At 42.5% G+C, this 16,767-nt stretch overlaps 1 non-coding gene across 1 annotated transcript; it reads left to right on the top strand.

Annotated features, from left to right (window-relative positions):
• The first annotated feature begins 10,197 nt into the window (after nucleotides 1-10,197).
• TRNAE-UUC (transfer RNA glutamic acid (anticodon UUC)) lies at nucleotides 10,198-10,270 on the top strand. Its single transcript has one exon. It is a non-coding gene; the product is annotated as a tRNA-Glu (tRNA).
• The last annotated feature ends 6,497 nt before the right edge of the window (nucleotides 10,271-16,767 follow it).

Here is a 16,767-nt window from a genome sequence, read left to right as displayed (position 1 = left end):
TTTAATACAAATTAAAATCTCAGTGAGACAGCACTACACTCTGATTAGAATGGGTAAAATTTAAAAGGCTAATCATACCAAGTATTGGAGGGGATGTAGAAGAACTCGAACTCATACACTGCTGGTGTGAATGCAAATCCACAACCACCTTGGAGGAGTTTGGAAGTTTCTTCAAAAGTTAAAATCACACCTACATGAAGACCTAGCCATTTTACTCCTAGTTATCTGCCCAAAGGAAAAGAAATACGCATCCATAACAGACTTGTACATCAACGTTCCTGGCATCTTTTCTGTAACAGCCCCAACTGGAAATAACATACTGTTGGCAAAGAAGGTGAGGGGGAGTGACTCTCATAATTTCTGGTGTAGTACAAATTATAATTCCTATAAAAATGACAAATCCCATCAAATTTATAATTATCCTACACACCAAGCTGTGTATGTGTAAAATGATGTATGTACAAGGTTACCTATATAGCTCTGTCTATAACAGCAAAAGGATGGAAACTGTTCAAGTGTCTCTCTATTAGGGAAATACATTAAAAAAAAAAAAAGATACTAAACGCCCTATATTAGTTTGCAGGGGCTGCCAAAACAGAATATTACAAGGGTGACTGAATCAAAATAAATTTATTTTCTTACAATTCTGGAGGCTAGAAATCCAAGATCAAACTTATTAGCAGGTTTGTTCTTCCTGAGGCCTCTGTCTTTGACTTTGTAGATGGCTACCTTCTTTGTTACTGCATTTTGTACTATATGAAAACATCGTTTTTGTAAAGTTACAAAACAGAATGAATTCAACTCATCCTAAAATACCATCAATTGTGAAAAGCAATAGACCATGTGAAATTAGCATCTCCCTCCACTACATCCTAAAGCATTAATACAGTATCATTATAGACACTTCTTCTGGTTATAGGACTAAGACCAAAAAGGAAAGACAGACACATATTAGGGATAATCATATGTAGTGAAAAGAAAAAAAAATTCCGTGATACATTTCCAAATATAGATTAAAAAAGCTTAGGAAAAAAGACTGACTGAAATTTACTTAAGAAAAGTAGAAAAGTTTGACTTCAAACTAAAGAAAAGAAAAAATTCATCAAGTATCTCTCCAAAGAAGATTCATACTGAGATAGTTATTTAGGTATTAGTGCTATTTTAAAAGGTACATTTCTGTGAAAAATAGATAAAGGAACGTGCACCACTGAAAACTGACACCAGAACCCTGACACCCCATCTGACTGTGGGGCCTCTTGCTGTCCTGCCTTTACATGCTTCATGTGGCCTCTTCATTGACTCTGAGCACCTGGGGCTGTATTAGTTGACTGAATTTGGCAGAAAATGGTGCTAGTTCACTACCAGGCCTAGTCGTTCAGAAAACTAGCAGCACACACATCCACCTTCTTAACCTTGCAGGGTCCCAAGCTGCCAGGTAAGAAGCCCAATCAGCTCACTGGATAGAACCTCGCAAGAGGCCCACACGGAGAACAGAGGCCAAGCCATACGAGTCAGGTCACCAGAGGAACGCAACTGCATCAGGGACCCCAAGCAAGAGCTGCAGAACCTCCCAGCTGAGCCCAGCAAACCTGCAGAACTGTGAAAGTCAAGAGTGGTGTGGTTTAAAGCCATTGTGTTTGGATAGCTATTTCACAGGAACAATGGCTGAAAACACCGACAAAGCAGACACATGTGTGAATACATACACATCCATCCCCTCTTGCTAAGCACTATAAAACAGCACCACTCAAAGTTGCAAAATTTCACAATAAAATAACAGCAAATCAAATCTTGCAGTTCAATGAATGGTTAACACACCATGGCCAAGAAGAATTACAAATGGACTGTAAAATGGTGCAACAGTTACATATATGTAATCCATAACTTTAGGGAGTTAAGTGAGAAACCATATATGATCATCACTCAAGTTCCAAAAGTGCACTTGGAAAAAATCATGTTTGTTAATTACCACCGTTTTACTATTTTTTTTTTTTACTATGGTTTTAAATGTATTTTGAAGTTTCAGGTTGCACTGAGGAAGGACACAAGTCTTGTGAGTTTTTCCTGGAGAAGTATGGGGTGGAGTGATGAAGAAGACTGTGTCATTCAGGTCAAGTTAGGAAAAGGATAAGCTGCCAGCTATTACCAGCAGTAGTCAACATTTTTCTGAAAGTTCCAGATGACAAAATCAATGTGAAAAAGAAATGACTTTATATAGGAAAGTGGCCAAGTCATCATAATTTACTGCTTTTTAATATTTAATATTAATTAATTGATATTAATTAATGTATAATACAATTAAATATTAATATTAATTACTAATAATATTAATAAATGTTAAATATTTTTAATATTTATTATCCAAAACCTGTTAGAAAATATAACAGAAAAGAAGATTCCATTCACATGAGGAATAAAAACTGGGAAGTATTTCATTGGAAAAACACCTGAAATGGGAATGTACTTTATATCCGTAATCAGTTAACAATGGGCACACTGGATGGTGGCATTCAGTAGGTAAAATAGGAACTTACTTTCATTTTCTACATTGTATGTTTTCTTTTATCTTTTTAATTGTGCACTTATTACTCTTAAATAAAAAAACATGCATTTTAAAATTCTAGCCACAACTCTATAGGACCAGTCAACATAAATCAATAAAACCTACAACACTTTAATTTTTCAACCAGTATACATTTACTTCAAATAAGAAACATAATTATTTTATTTTGGGAATGAATCAGAAAAGTACATCTATGGTTTATATACAGAAATGATGCTGGGCTGGCAACAGGGCCGCGGCCTCTGCCGCAGGCTCCTCCTCACAGCTGACTCACACGGCCTCTGGGCTCACCTGCACGTGGCTCCACGTGCTTGGAAGAACAGGATGCAGGGCAGTGACCGCTGAGCTACAGTTAACACATCATCCACCCCACTCACTAGGGAAACTTTCCTTATTGTTCATTGGCAGAGATTCAGATGAAAATCCGATCTGGCTATGAATCTATGGAAGGAATTATTTTAGGGTTCTGTGCTTTCAACGCCCAGGGCACAGGTTCAATCTCTGGTTGGGAAACAGATCCTATGAACCACACAGCCTGGAAAAGAATCTGCCAAGGGCTACTTGGTGACTAAGTATTAATACATGTGTTGTGAAAATATGCAGATCCACACCCTAGGTGGAGGCTCTCATAGCTTGACTACTTGAGTAGAATTTTGGCCAGAAATATTCCCGTTTAAGAAATATACTGCAGAGAGTGCCAGGTACGGGGTTTATCTGTATTTTAAACTTGAATGTCTCTGAGATTACTGGGCTGGTCATGGAGGGGACTCGTGGAGAAAGGCCACCGACCAACAGGTAGGACCACGTGGTGCCTCTCCGCCTATCATTTTATTGGGCAGTAGAAATTGCCCTCCACTTAGCTGATCAGCTCTTCATGTGACTTCTTGGTCAACGTGACTCTTGGGGGGAAACTGCACAAAATTCCTTTCCTAGCCCTAATCTCAACTTCCCTTTCCAAAATGGATATCCTGCGACACAAGCTCGCAGACAGGCACAAGCAAGACCAGCCACCACTGCTGGAAATGGGCAAAATCCATTGTGTGCTCTAAAGACCACCGGCTCCACCTGCCCATGTGATTTGGAAACACAAACTTCAGAAATCCAGCTCCCTGGCTTGCACAGGCACACTTCCAGCAACAATACAAGAGGCCCAAGGACATAAGACCTCCCTGTACATCCAGGCGAAACTCTCCCTCAATGTTTAAAGGAGATGAACATGTAACGAATGTTTACTTTCATGAAGCTAAAACACATGATAGTATTTTGGGAATTGTAGAAATGTTATGATTACAGATACAACTTACTACACAGAGGGTAGAATCCTGGACAACAGAAAATCAAACCTCTCGCATGTTGTGAAGACAGAATGAGAAGATGGCAGTATATGAGCCAGGAAGCATTCTCTTTAGGCACAGCATCTGCTAGAACCCTGATCGTAGACTTCGCTGTAGAGCTGTGGACAGCAGGTGGATGTCTGTGGAGTCTCTGTACGGCCAGAGTGCAAATTCTCTTTTGAGAACCAATACTTCAAAGTACAAACATACAACATAGATTCACAAATATGTTTACCATGCAAGGTAATGGAATTATATTCAGAAATGAAATAAAAGAGAAACTAACATTCAAATGAAAAGAAAAAAACAAACCATACTCCTCCACCAAGCATTCCTGGTTAAAGAATGTCTCAATTTTAGAACCAAAAAGCAGTGGGCCTTGGGGAGGTGGAGAAGTGACCTTGGTTGGGTGCAGTCTCACACCAGGAGGGAGTCTTAGCAGCCATCCGGCCAGGGGTCATGACAGCACGTGCTCCAGAATGCCTTGTCTAATCAGCTGCTCGCACTTCCACCGAGGTAAAAAGTGCTGAGGGGAGGGGGGAGGAAGAGAGAGGAATGAAGAGCGTTATTTTAAGTTACATGTGTCATCAAAAAGCAGCAATGCACGCTGAATATTTCAAACTGCACCAGTGAAGTAGTTAAAAGCTAAGCTTAAGTATATTTGCTATTTTCATCAATTGAAATTGATGTTACTTAGAGCTGTACTAAAATCTGAATTTTATAAACAAATTCATACTTTCTTAAGTTAAATTTAAACTAAAGACTTCTGAATTCTAGTAGGTATTTTCCTCAGTGTTTGCATTTTTAGGTTTATGCACAGGAAAGCCAGGTAGGTGATCTGGGCCACACATCACAAGGGATGTGGCAACAGTTCACCAAGAAGGCAAATGGAAGGAGTGTCTTCTCCACTAAACCTCTTCGAGGATCTATGTCTGAACAGTCATTCCTCTACTAAGAGTGCAACTCGTCTCCCATGTTTTTCAAGGATGAAAAGTCTTTGCAACCCATGGATGCTGGCCATGTGCTGTGTGTGAGGAAGGTGGTGCCCAGCTAAGGCTCATCCTCCATGTCTCCAGAGAGCACACTGCTCTCATTCTGAGGTGGAACGGCATCTCCTGGTCTCATTCCCTCCCAAACAGCAAGGCTTAACACAGAAGGGAACATTTACCAAATTCTGGAGTGGGGAGGTGCAGGCAGTGAGGCAGGAAGACTTTTCAAGCTCACAGGTGACTAAAGGAATCTCAAAGACTAGACAGACATAGATATTTGAGTAAAAATGAAAAACTGCATTAGGAAGTGCAGCGCAGAGAACTCTAGAAGGTGAACTGAAGGAGAGAGCGCGACAAGTACTCAAGGAAGTGGAAGCCACTTCAGCAGCACTGTGCACCTGACAGTCCTTCACAAACTCAAGGCCTCGCGTGGGACCCACGACCAAAGAAACTCCTGCCCACCAGTCATGAAGACCCACGGGCCAAGGACTGATGTCTGACTTAACTGAATTAAGTCTTACAACTATGAAATGTAAAAAAAAAGGAAAAAAACGATGGAGTTGTTCATTGAACAGTTATTCTAATGTCTACTAAAGACACTTGTTCTCATTTCTGGGCAATGAGAAACATGCCCTGTAGAGTCAAGAATAAAGGACTGTGTGGTAGGAAAATGTTTCCCTATTAATATTTCACATTATGTGGGTGATCTATAATACAGATTTTATAGAAAACTTATTTCTGATGTGCTCAGACATGTTAGAAGCCTCTTAATGTCCACGACAGTAGCTGATGCTTTTAAGTTATCCCAGTTTTATAGAGTGATACTGAGAGACAAAAGTCTCATCAAGAGGAAGGCTTCTGTCCACAAACCCGAGGATCCACATGCCACAGAGCCCACACGCCACAACTACCAAACCCGCGTGCTGCCACAATGGAAGCCCGTGCACCTAGAGCCTGTGGGGAGCAGGCAGTCTACTGCACCCATAATCTCTACATGATGTTTAAGGGTCAACCATATCAGCCTTTCTTATTATATGCAACATTTGCTTCAAGTCTTTAGAAAAAGGATAAAAGGATATTTTATGATAAACTTAATGCCTATGACACAAATGATCATGGCAAGGTGATATTTATTTAGCTACTGACTCCAACATCTCCATCATTCAGCACTCTTACAAAATTTAAAGTATCCTAAGACAGTAAATACCTGGCTATTTTTTTTTAATAGCACTGAAGTACCATCCTCAACTTCAAATTCTCCGTAGTCTTTTAGACACCACACCTGAAAAGAAAAACTGATGTTTTATAATATCTAAATTATTTTTTATTATGAAGTAACCATCAAGTAGCTGGGGGCTGTACGTGTACCTAAGGGAAGTATCGGGCTCTGTGGGCTTCTTCTCTGTGTGTTAGGCTTGGTGTTCCTTACTGAGGCACACTAGTGGTTCCAGTGGCCACTAGTTCCATTGTCCACTGACGGGGAGGAGGAAAAATGGCAAATCTCTGAATGTATGTGTAGGTCAGCACCAACAGCAAGGAAACTGAAGGAGCTGCCAAAGAGAGTTTTGCGTTGGATTTTCACTTTGATTTCACTTTGTTTTAACAATATGTAAAATACTTACATGGTTCTAAAGTTAAAACTTTTAAAAAACAGGTACAGCCAAAAATTTTTAGCTGTTCAATCCTATTCGCACCACCACCTACAGGTAAAAGTTTTGGCTTGGGTTTATGTTTCCTCTCATTTGTTTTTTGCTTTATTGTGCTTCTCATATTGATTTTTTTTTTTTTTTTTTTACAAACTGAAGATTTGAGTCAACCCTGCATTGTCAGATGGCAGGATTTTTTAGCAATAAAATATGTATATAATGCTAACACATACTCAACAGACTAGTGTAAGCGTAACTTTTACATGCACTGGGAAACCAAAAGATTTGTGTGACATGTTTGAGTGAATATTCGCTTCATTGTGAGTCAGAAACCAAACCTATGGTGTCACCAAGGTATGTCTATATACACTAGTATATAGTCATATACCCACTCCCTTGGACAAAAGTCAGCACACTTTGTGCATCAAAGAAACACTCATTTTTTTTAAAGGTATACTTACTTCTATATATAGGCTTTTTGGAGGTTTCATATCCTGTGTGATGTCCAAACCTTCGTCTCCTCCCAATGACCTCATGTAGGTAGCAAGGGACTTTTTATAACGATTGAACCAGTCCATCTGGAAACATAAAGATGGCCATTTGACAAAGCTGTAAGAAAATAAACTTGCAGAAACTATACACTATGCCTTTCAAAAACAGCACACATGCCCACATGCATCTTTACAATTACCACTCATTCAAACTACAAATATTATTGATTGCCTATTATGAACCAGGCACTGGTACCTAGAACAGTAGGTATTGGTCATTCTGCATATTGGTACCTAAAAATGCAGAATGATATACCACTTTCAAGGACTGAACAATTCAATATTATAATAATGTTAACTGATCTATAGATCCAAGTCATTCTCGATCAAAACTCCAATTGTTGAAAAAAATCGAACTTGACAAAGGAGTCTGAAATTTGCATGGAAATGCAAAAAGCCAAAAATAGTTAACACACTTGAAAAAAGAAGAACAAAATGGGAAAACTTAAGAAGTATTACAAAATTACAGTCATTTAAGCAGTATGAAATCGGTACAAGGACAAATAGACTAAGACAAAATAAAGCCCCCACACGGACATGAAACTTGGCTCGTACATTATTCACAAAAATCTATTCCAGTACTGTAGATCTTTGTGAAAGATAAAACAAGGTAACTCCGAAGACTGTACAGAGAAACATCTTCATATCCTTCACTAGTAAAGTGTGTGCGTGCATACATACACACGTACACCCCTCCCCCAGGTTTAATACTCTGCCAGAATGACTCACAGGACCCAGGAAAGCACTGTCCTGACATTCACTGTTGTACTGTAGTGAAAGGAATACAAATTAGAACCAGCCAAAGGAAGAGACAGCCAGGGTGAGGTCTGGGAGGGTCCCAAATGTGAAGCTTTGATTTCCTCTCCCTGAGGGATCAGGACACACCACCCTCCCGGCACACTGATGTGGAACAATGCACATGGGTCGTGTCAACCAGGGAAGCTCACACAACTCCGGAGTGTCATGACACAGGCTACACTGATTGATCAAACCGTGACGGACTGAATCACAGGTGACGGAGCCCTCCTTCTAGCTCCCCTCTCCTCTCTGCAATGATATCAAGAGGCTAAAAGCCTCAAACCTGAGGGGAGAGTGGAAACCTCTGAATTTGTAGCCAGTTGCTCAGAAGGGAGAGTGGCCCTGGGAACCCCCAATCTATGGCTGGTGTCTGAAGTGAGGGCAGTCTTAACCTATGAAGTTTGGTCTAACTAGGTAGTTGGTGTCCGAAGTCACTGCAGCAGGTGCTATGACCTTCACTTTGTAAATGAGGGGATTTAGGCACATGGAGGGATGAAGTTGCCTGCCTAGGATTTCTCAGAAGCAGAGCCAAGGTTTCTACACGAGTTTGCTTGCCTTCAATCCTGTGTCCTTAAATACTGTGCCTCAGTGACTGGATAAATCAGGAATTCATCACACATTCACAAAGATAAGCAAAGTATGTGTGTGCGTGCTGAGTCTCTTCAGTCGTGTCCAATTCTCTGCAACCCTATGGACTGTAGCCTGCCAAGGCACCCCGTCCATGGGATCATCCAGGCAAAAATACTGGATTGGGTTGCCAAGCCCTCCTCCAGGGGATCTTCCAGACCCAAGGATCGAACTCACATCACTTATGTCTCCTGCACTGGCAGGCAAGTTCTTTACCACAAGCGCCACCTGGGAAGCCCCAAGCAAAGTATGTACACACACATATTTTATGAAGAACTTCCAAATAATAATGTCAGTTTTGAATCCTACTGATGCATCACTAGCAGCTAACATAACGGGACCCTTTATTTTGTTAAGTAATAGTAGTTTTCCATACAGCATTTAGAATTACTCCTACCATTCTCAAACAGACAAAAAACTACTGAAAAGCAAATGTTAAAACAAAAAGACAAGTACTATAAATACTATTACAAAACAATGCCAGGGGGCTTCCCTCATAGCTCAGTTGGTAAACAATCTGCCTGCAATGCAGGAGACCCGGGTTCAATCCCTGGTTGGGAAGGCCCCCTGGAGAAGGAACTGGCAACCCACTCCAGTATTCTTGCCTAGAGAATCCTCACAGACAGAGGAGGCTGGCGGGCTACAGTCCATGGGATTGCAAGAGTCGGACATGACTTAGCGACTAAACCACCACCACCACCACAAACAATGCCAGAAGCTCAGCCAGTTTCTGAATTTACAGATTTGAACAAGAGTGCTAACTTACTTCTTCAGCAGACATGTGAAATCGTAAAGCACTTGGCAAGACACTGCCATATTCCCACCTGAGTGCTCTAATCCGAAGCAGCCGGTTGTACCTAGAACATTAATATGGTATTGGATCAGAAGTTGTCTCGATCAGGAGAGACTTAAGACTCAACCACCAGAAGGTAACATATGGACTTTGATTTGATTCCAGAGGCAAACAAACAACTGTAAGACGACACCTTTGGGACAACATGGAAAATAGGAACAGACTGGATGGATGCTGTGAAGGTATGTTCACAGCTCCAGGTATGAGAACTATACAGTGGTCACGTGAGAAAAGGCCCCAAAGGCCCTTATTTCTTAAAGAAGCATACGAAACTATTCAGTGGTAAAATGTCTAATGTTTAGCATAAAAAAAGATGAAGCAATTATGGCAAAATGTTAAGAACTGTTTGACCTATATGATGGCTCCACGGGGGGTTATAATATTATTCCCTAGCTTTAAGAATACTGTCATTTTCCATAATAAAAAATGTTTAAGTGAAAAAAAGAGAAACTTCAGAATGCTCATGAAAGAGAGACAACTCGAAGAATTCCTGACACCCACTGGGATGGGAACCCCCCGCCGCTCCCCGCCCCCCCGCAGACACAGAGATGCTCACAGGTAGCCTACAGCGCAGCGCCGGTTTCTCAGCAAAGAACAGTGTCGAAACTTGATGGTTGGTATCAGGTCACCTCGTCCACTTGACTTTGCTTCATTCCTGGCAAAACATTTCAGGAAAGGAATGTCTATTGAGTACGGGTTAAATTTTCAAAGTCAGCTAACAACTGACTCCATACTTGTTTTTAGCCATTTATGTTAGTAGTTAACCTACCTAAATAGTACCTGCCTCCACATCGGAGCTTTTGCTAATAGAATAAAATAGAAAAGAGCCAGGGAATTCCCTGGTGGTCCAGTGGTTAAGACACTGCACTTTCATTGCCGAGGGCACAGGTTCAATCTCTGGTCAGGGAACTAAGATCCTGCAAGCTGTGTGGACAAACTTAAATTCTTTCAAAAAAAAATTTAAAAACACCTAACTAATTTGCCTAGGATCACACTCCCATTGCTTTGTTTAGCCATGTGGCACACTGTGTTTTGCACACTGGTTAATATCCATTGTCTCCAAATGACAACCTTTTGCCTCACTAAAAAGAATCCCTTTTTCATGCTGGGACAAGAGATCAAATATCATGGGGCATAAGATTATGGCCTCACCTCATGTTCTCATCCTATGGAGTCCTCTTTCTATGGTATCAATACTTCCAAATCCTCATTCTCATAAACTGAGCTAAGGACTCTAAAGTCAAATGCTCCTCCAACTCATCCAAGAAATAGTTCTTCATTTTCAACTATGTTTGCACTTTACAGTCCTACACACAAAGAGGGAGAAAATTTTGGTTTTACCCTATAAAATATATGTCTCCTTAGATATTAGACAAGTATCACCTTTTCCAATCACATGTACAATTGTTTATTGGGTATGGTGTTTCAGTTTTGTAAAATGAAGAGTTCTGGAGAAGGTGGTGGTGGTGATGGCGATATGACATTATGAATGTTTTGAATACACTCAACAGTATGTGTGCTCAGTCACTCAGTAGTGTCCGTCTTTCTGACGCCATGGACTGTAGCCTGCCAGGCTCCTCTGTCCATGGAATTTTCCAGGCAAGAAAACCGGGGTGGGTTGCCATTTCCTTCTCTAGGACATCTTTCCCGACCCAGGGATTAATGCACATCTCCCGCACTGGCAGGCAGACTCTTTACCACTGAGCTATCACTGGTGTGTATCTTAACCACAATTGAAAAAAAAAGAGGAAAACAAAACAAAACCATATGTATAGAACTAATCAGTATCTACTATGGAGTTTTAAAAGGCAACAGAGAAATACAAAATGTTTGTGCCTGCTATAGGCCCTGAAAATAAAGGCAAAATATATTTCCCATGTCTTCTAGATCTGTACCATGTACGTAGATGTACCACGTCTTCTAGATCTCTTCCAGACACTTCTGCCACTCTACAAATGTTAGACTTACTGTCCACATTGTTTACAATGTGCTCTTGATTATAATGAAATAGCACAAATAAAACACACCCAACTTAACATCAAAGTACTTGATTAAAATACCCAAGAACTTCCTTAAAAAATTCACATTTCCGTGTGAGCAATTAAATAGGAATAGATTTCTTCTGACAAAGAATTTTAACCAGAAACTGGTAATAGTGACTGTCCTGCCCAGAACCAAACTAGGAGGATAGGGCACAGAATTTTGGATCCTGAATTTCCCAATGGTATGAATACAGGAAAATCATTCCTTTACTGGACCAGGGCCTGTTCAGTTACCTCCTAAATAGGTCTGTAAACTGCTCTCTTTTCCCCTAGTCTGGCGCACCCTTCCTGTCACCTGCATGACCACCATATTCCCTCTCAGTCCCACCATCCACTATCCAGATGGCAGCCGTGAGAACACAAACATGCCACCACCTCCCTCACATGCTTAAAAATCTCATCTGGTTGTTGCCCTTTGCCTGCTCACTAAGTTTCAGCCACACTGGCCTTTGGTAATGATCAGGTCCCTGAGCATCCCGCCCTCTTTTATGCCTCAGGGCCTTTGCACATGCTGTTTCCACCAATTAGAAATGCTCTGTGCCCACAATTACTTCCTTGCTAAAACCTACTTATTCAGGCTCCAGCTGAAGTGTCTCTTCCTCAGAGACAATTTCCAGGATTTCTCAATCTACTCATATTTTCAGTGTATTACTCTCTCTCCGAGTGCTGTGTTTCCCTTCACAGTACGTAGTCCGACCTGGTTTACCTGCATTGAACATCTGTCTTCTGCCTGACACTGAGGGCCACGGGGGCAAACCTCTTGATTCTGCTGTTTACAATTGAAACACCAGAGCCCTTTTTCAGCTCGTGTCTAGTGCATGCCTGTTGCATGAACAAATGAATGACTTGGGAACCTGAGTTCAGGACTTTCCATTTCCCTTAGATTTACTGCAGACCTCTTGCACATCAGTTCCTCGTTCATCGGTATCTATCCTCAAACACAGTCACTGCAAAGTGTTCTGTGTGCTCCACAAACCCTAACAACATGCTACTGATTTCTATGTCCAACGAACTGATAAAAACACTACCTAACAAGGCCAAGGATGAAATCTCATGTGCAGACAGACTTCTCTCCTGGTTGAGTTCTCAATAACTCATTTTTCCTCCAGCAGTCAGTACTCTTGCGTCTTATTCTTCACCCAGTCACAGGATCCTCTGAAGTCTGTTGTTCACCCCAGATCCTCCATTGTGCCAACTACCATGCTTGGCTCTAAATATTCTGCAACTCCAGAACCCTCTAACTTACCAAGCTGTATCGTTCTGCAGCACAAGTTCCCAGTGAACTTCACTTAAGCTTTTGAAAGTCACTGCTATTCCTGCTCAATTTGCAAACTGCCTGTTCTCCCTTTAAACCACTAAGTCCTCACCTGATGGAAACAATACACTTCACTTGTTACGTCTGTTCCTTGTTCCCGTCTCACCTCTTTCGGATCCACCCTGAATCCTTTTAAGTCATACTGTTGTACCCGGATCGCGGAATCCCACCAAACACCACCGGAGCCGCGGATCTATGCAAAAGCAGTGAGGAACTTTATTACAAGCTCGAGCAGGGACTCTCTTCACACAATGGTGAAGGAGCCCCGAGTGAAACCGGCGAATCTTTTTTATACTGTATAGCAGAGGAAGCGGGAAGGGAAGCTTAAGGGATTGGTTAATTCATACTGTGCAGCAGGGGAAGCGGGAAGTCTTGTTAACTACTGATTGGTGGGGTGAGAGACTTTCCCACCCTTCTTAGATTGCCTAGGGGTGGAGGGCAACTTGTCTTCTTCTGATTGGTTGGTTTGAAAAAGTTTTTGTTTTCTTCTTCTCGGGAGGGGGTTTTCACTCAAAATGGCGGTGCTATCTAAAATGGAGTCGTTTTGAATTTTTTTTCTTTCACGTTTACCCCCCTCTTTGTTCCTATGGAAGGCCCAATCATGGGTCTTCTATATCGTCTGTGGGGACAGTCGAATACTGAGATCTGAGTAACATCAGGTGAACAGCATTGAATCTATCTTTTACATAGGACATAATTCTATTTAATATGCAGAGACCTATAGTTAAGATTAATAACAGTAGAATGAGGGGTACTAATAAAGAAATCAGGGTAGTCAACCAAGGGGAAGTATTAAACCAAGACTCAAACCATGATTGTTCATTTTCTCTTTCTTGTTTTCGCCTGCTTAGGCCTTCTCTAACTTTTTGAAGAGATTTCTGTACTACTCCTGAATGGTCAAATTAAAAACAGCATTCTTCTCCTAGGGCTGCACGTAGTCCTCCTTGTTGTAAGAACAGCAGATCTAAACCCCTTCTATTTTGTAACACTACCTCAGCCAGAGAACTTAAGGATTCTTGGAGGTGGGAAATGATTTTTCAAGCTGTTCAATATCTTTATCTATTGCAGCCCTTAGCTGGTTATACTGTTTATCTTGGAGCATTAAGGCTGCAATTCCACTTCCAGTTCCTATAGCCCCCAATCCCAACAGGACAGTTAGTTAGGGCAGTGACGGGTTCTCTTTTTACCCTATACTGACCTGGTGTCTCTAACCTTGGTTGCAGTTCTTCTTCTGAATACTAGTTTAGCCGGGGGATTAGATGGACTAGGACACAGAAATCTTGGGAGGTTTTTAGTGCTGCCTGATGGGCACACGGAGTTAGTCTGGTGGAATGATCCACTGGTGAGTGGAATTAGTGAGGTTAGTCATAGGAACTGTGTGATTACATAGGTGTTGATAAGTCTCAGGGATAGCTCCTATGCAGGTGCCTATACCCGTAATGGAGCTTACTGTCAGGTGGCCCGTACCAGGTTGTTGCTGCCATCTACAGGCTGAGATATCGGCAGTCATATTGAATCCTGAAGAAAAGGCAACTGCCTCATAATAAGGAGGCCTGATATTACAGCAGAGCCAGCAACCATTTAAGTCTGGATGAGAGGCATTAAGGGTAAGGTAAGCTGAGATCATTTTTATAAGGGGGTCTGTAGGTGGGGACATGTCAACTATGGGGGGAGATTTGGGGGGAGTGTGTGGAGTAGGTCCAGTATCCTGACTTTGGTTCTGGGAGGGAGGTTTTGGGGTTGTCATCTGGGAAGGTTTTGGGGCTATCACCTGGTTTGGTCCCAAAGCTACCTTGGGGGCCAAAGAGTGGTCCCAGCTTTAATCTGAGCTCAAACCGGACTCCATTATCGAATCCAGTCTGATAAAGACGTAGGCCCCAGGCTCTGCCTACGTCCCACCTGGTAAACTTTTTTCCCTCATCAGTGAACTTAATCTGTAACGGAAAACACTGTCCAGGTTTAGACGACAGCGTCTTACATGGTGGGGAATCTTGGGGTAATTTTACCTGAATGAGGTCTTTGTCGGGATTGGTGAGCCAATGGACCGTTCCTGTAGTTTCACATCCCCAAGCGGCACAATAAAAAGAATCAACTCCCCCACATTTTGCAATTTGGTTCTGATCCCTTCCTCCCCCCGGGCAGACATATATGGGTGTTGGTATTGTGCATGGTGTGTCTCCCTGGAAGGCCCAGTCAAAAAGGCCTAGAGTCCCAAACTGAGGGCTCCCGATGAAGTCACTCAGTTGACTGGGACCACGGAAGCCATAATTGTCGGCTGCCAGGACGCACAAATCAAAGGTCAGTACAGGCCACCATGTCCCTTTGGGGGCTACGTTGGAACTCGAATTAAGTATTTCTCCGGTCTCAGGATTGTAGACCATCCAAGTCATGTTAACCGGTTGATGGGGATTGGCTGAGGTAAGCCCTTGGATGGCTGCCCAGAGCACAAAGTACCTTAAGAGGGAGATACTTCTTTGGGGCGTTTCTGAAGTTTTAACTTGAGTGGATTGTCCGGATGCTTGGAGACTCTCCACTGTGGCAGAACCTCGTGGATGTCGGTGAAAGGATCAGCAGGCCTCACATGTGAGAAGTGGACCCACGTTGATATACCGTCTACTTTGAGGGCCGTTGGTGTGACCAAAATGACGGAGTAGGGTCCTTTCCAGCGTGGTTCGAGGGTGCCTGAGTGGTGTCTTCGAACATAGACCCAATCTCCTGGATGGAAACAATGCGGTTCAGGCAGTGGCTTGGTGAGGTATAGGGCTTCTAGCCGTTTCCAAATGTCTTTGTGCACCCGTTGGAGGAGTTGGAGAGAGGAAAACAGAGCATCAACAGGTAAGTCGGCTATTAAATCAGTCTTTAAACTAGGTACAATAGGGGGAGGCCTCCCGAACATAATTTCAAAGGGGGTTAGCCCCAACATATAATGTGACTTCCGTACCCGGAACAAGGCAAAGGGGAGGAGCGCCACCCAGTCCCCGCCAGTCTCTAGGGTTAATTTGGTCAAGGTCTCTTTTAAAGTTCTGTTCATTCTTTCTACTTGCCCTGAACTCTGGGGTCGATAGGCACAATGTAATTTCCAATTTGTCCCCTGAACCGCCGCCAGTCCCTGACTTACCTTGGAGACAAAGGCGGGACCGTTATTGGAACCTACCTGTGTAGGGAATCCGAAACGCGGCAGGATCTCTTCTTAAGTTCTTTTGTTACTACCTGGGCTGTCTCCTTTTTTGTTGGGTAGGCCTCTACCCATCCAGAAAAAGTATCAATGAAGACCAGCAGGTATCTATATGCGTATTGTCCCGGTTTTACCTCAGTAAAGTCTACTTCCCAGTAGGCTCCAGGGCGTGTTCCCCTTTCTCTGGCTCCTTTGGTTGCTCCTGAAGTCTTTGTTGGGTTAGTTAGCAGGCAAGCCTCACAGTCTGAGGCAATTTTTTCTATTTTCGCCTGGTAGTCTTTGATGACAATCTTTGCAGTTCTAACGAGATCTTGCATTTTTTTCGCCCCTAAATGGGTTGCATTGTGAATTTTCCAGAGCAGTTCTGTCCCCAGTTTTTCAGGTAGGATAGGCGCTGACTTAGCGTCTTTCCACCAGCCATTTTTAAATTGAGTCATAGGTAAGGAGTTAATCCATTTTATATCTGTTTCACTGTATTCGAGGTTATCGGGTAGAGTCATGGTCCCTGGGTCAGGGAGTCAAGCTGCCAAAACTGGGGTAACAGATGCTAGAGCAGCCTCCTTGGCCGAAAGATCAGCCAGTCGATTGCCCCTTGCCACAGGGGAGTCGCCTCTTTGGTGGCCTGGGCAGTGGACTATGGCCAGTTTCTTGGGCGGCTAGAGGGCCTGTAGAAGCTCAAGAATTGTCTCTTTATTTTTTATAGTTTTTCCTTCAGCCGTCAGGAGCCCTCTCTCTCTATAGATGGCCCCATGAATGTGTGCTGTGGCAAAGGCGTATCTGCTGTCAGTATAAACGGTCAGGTTTTTTTCTCTACCTCTTTTGAGTGCTTCAGTCAATGCTATAAGTTCGGCTTTTTGGGCCGATGTCCCATGGG

Source organism: Dama dama, chromosome 23, assembly GCF_033118175.1.
Source record: "Dama dama isolate Ldn47 chromosome 23, ASM3311817v1, whole genome shotgun sequence".
NCBI lineage: Eukaryota > Metazoa > Chordata > Mammalia > Artiodactyla > Cervidae > Dama > Dama dama.
This window is presented reverse-complemented; position numbering and strand designations above follow the sequence as displayed.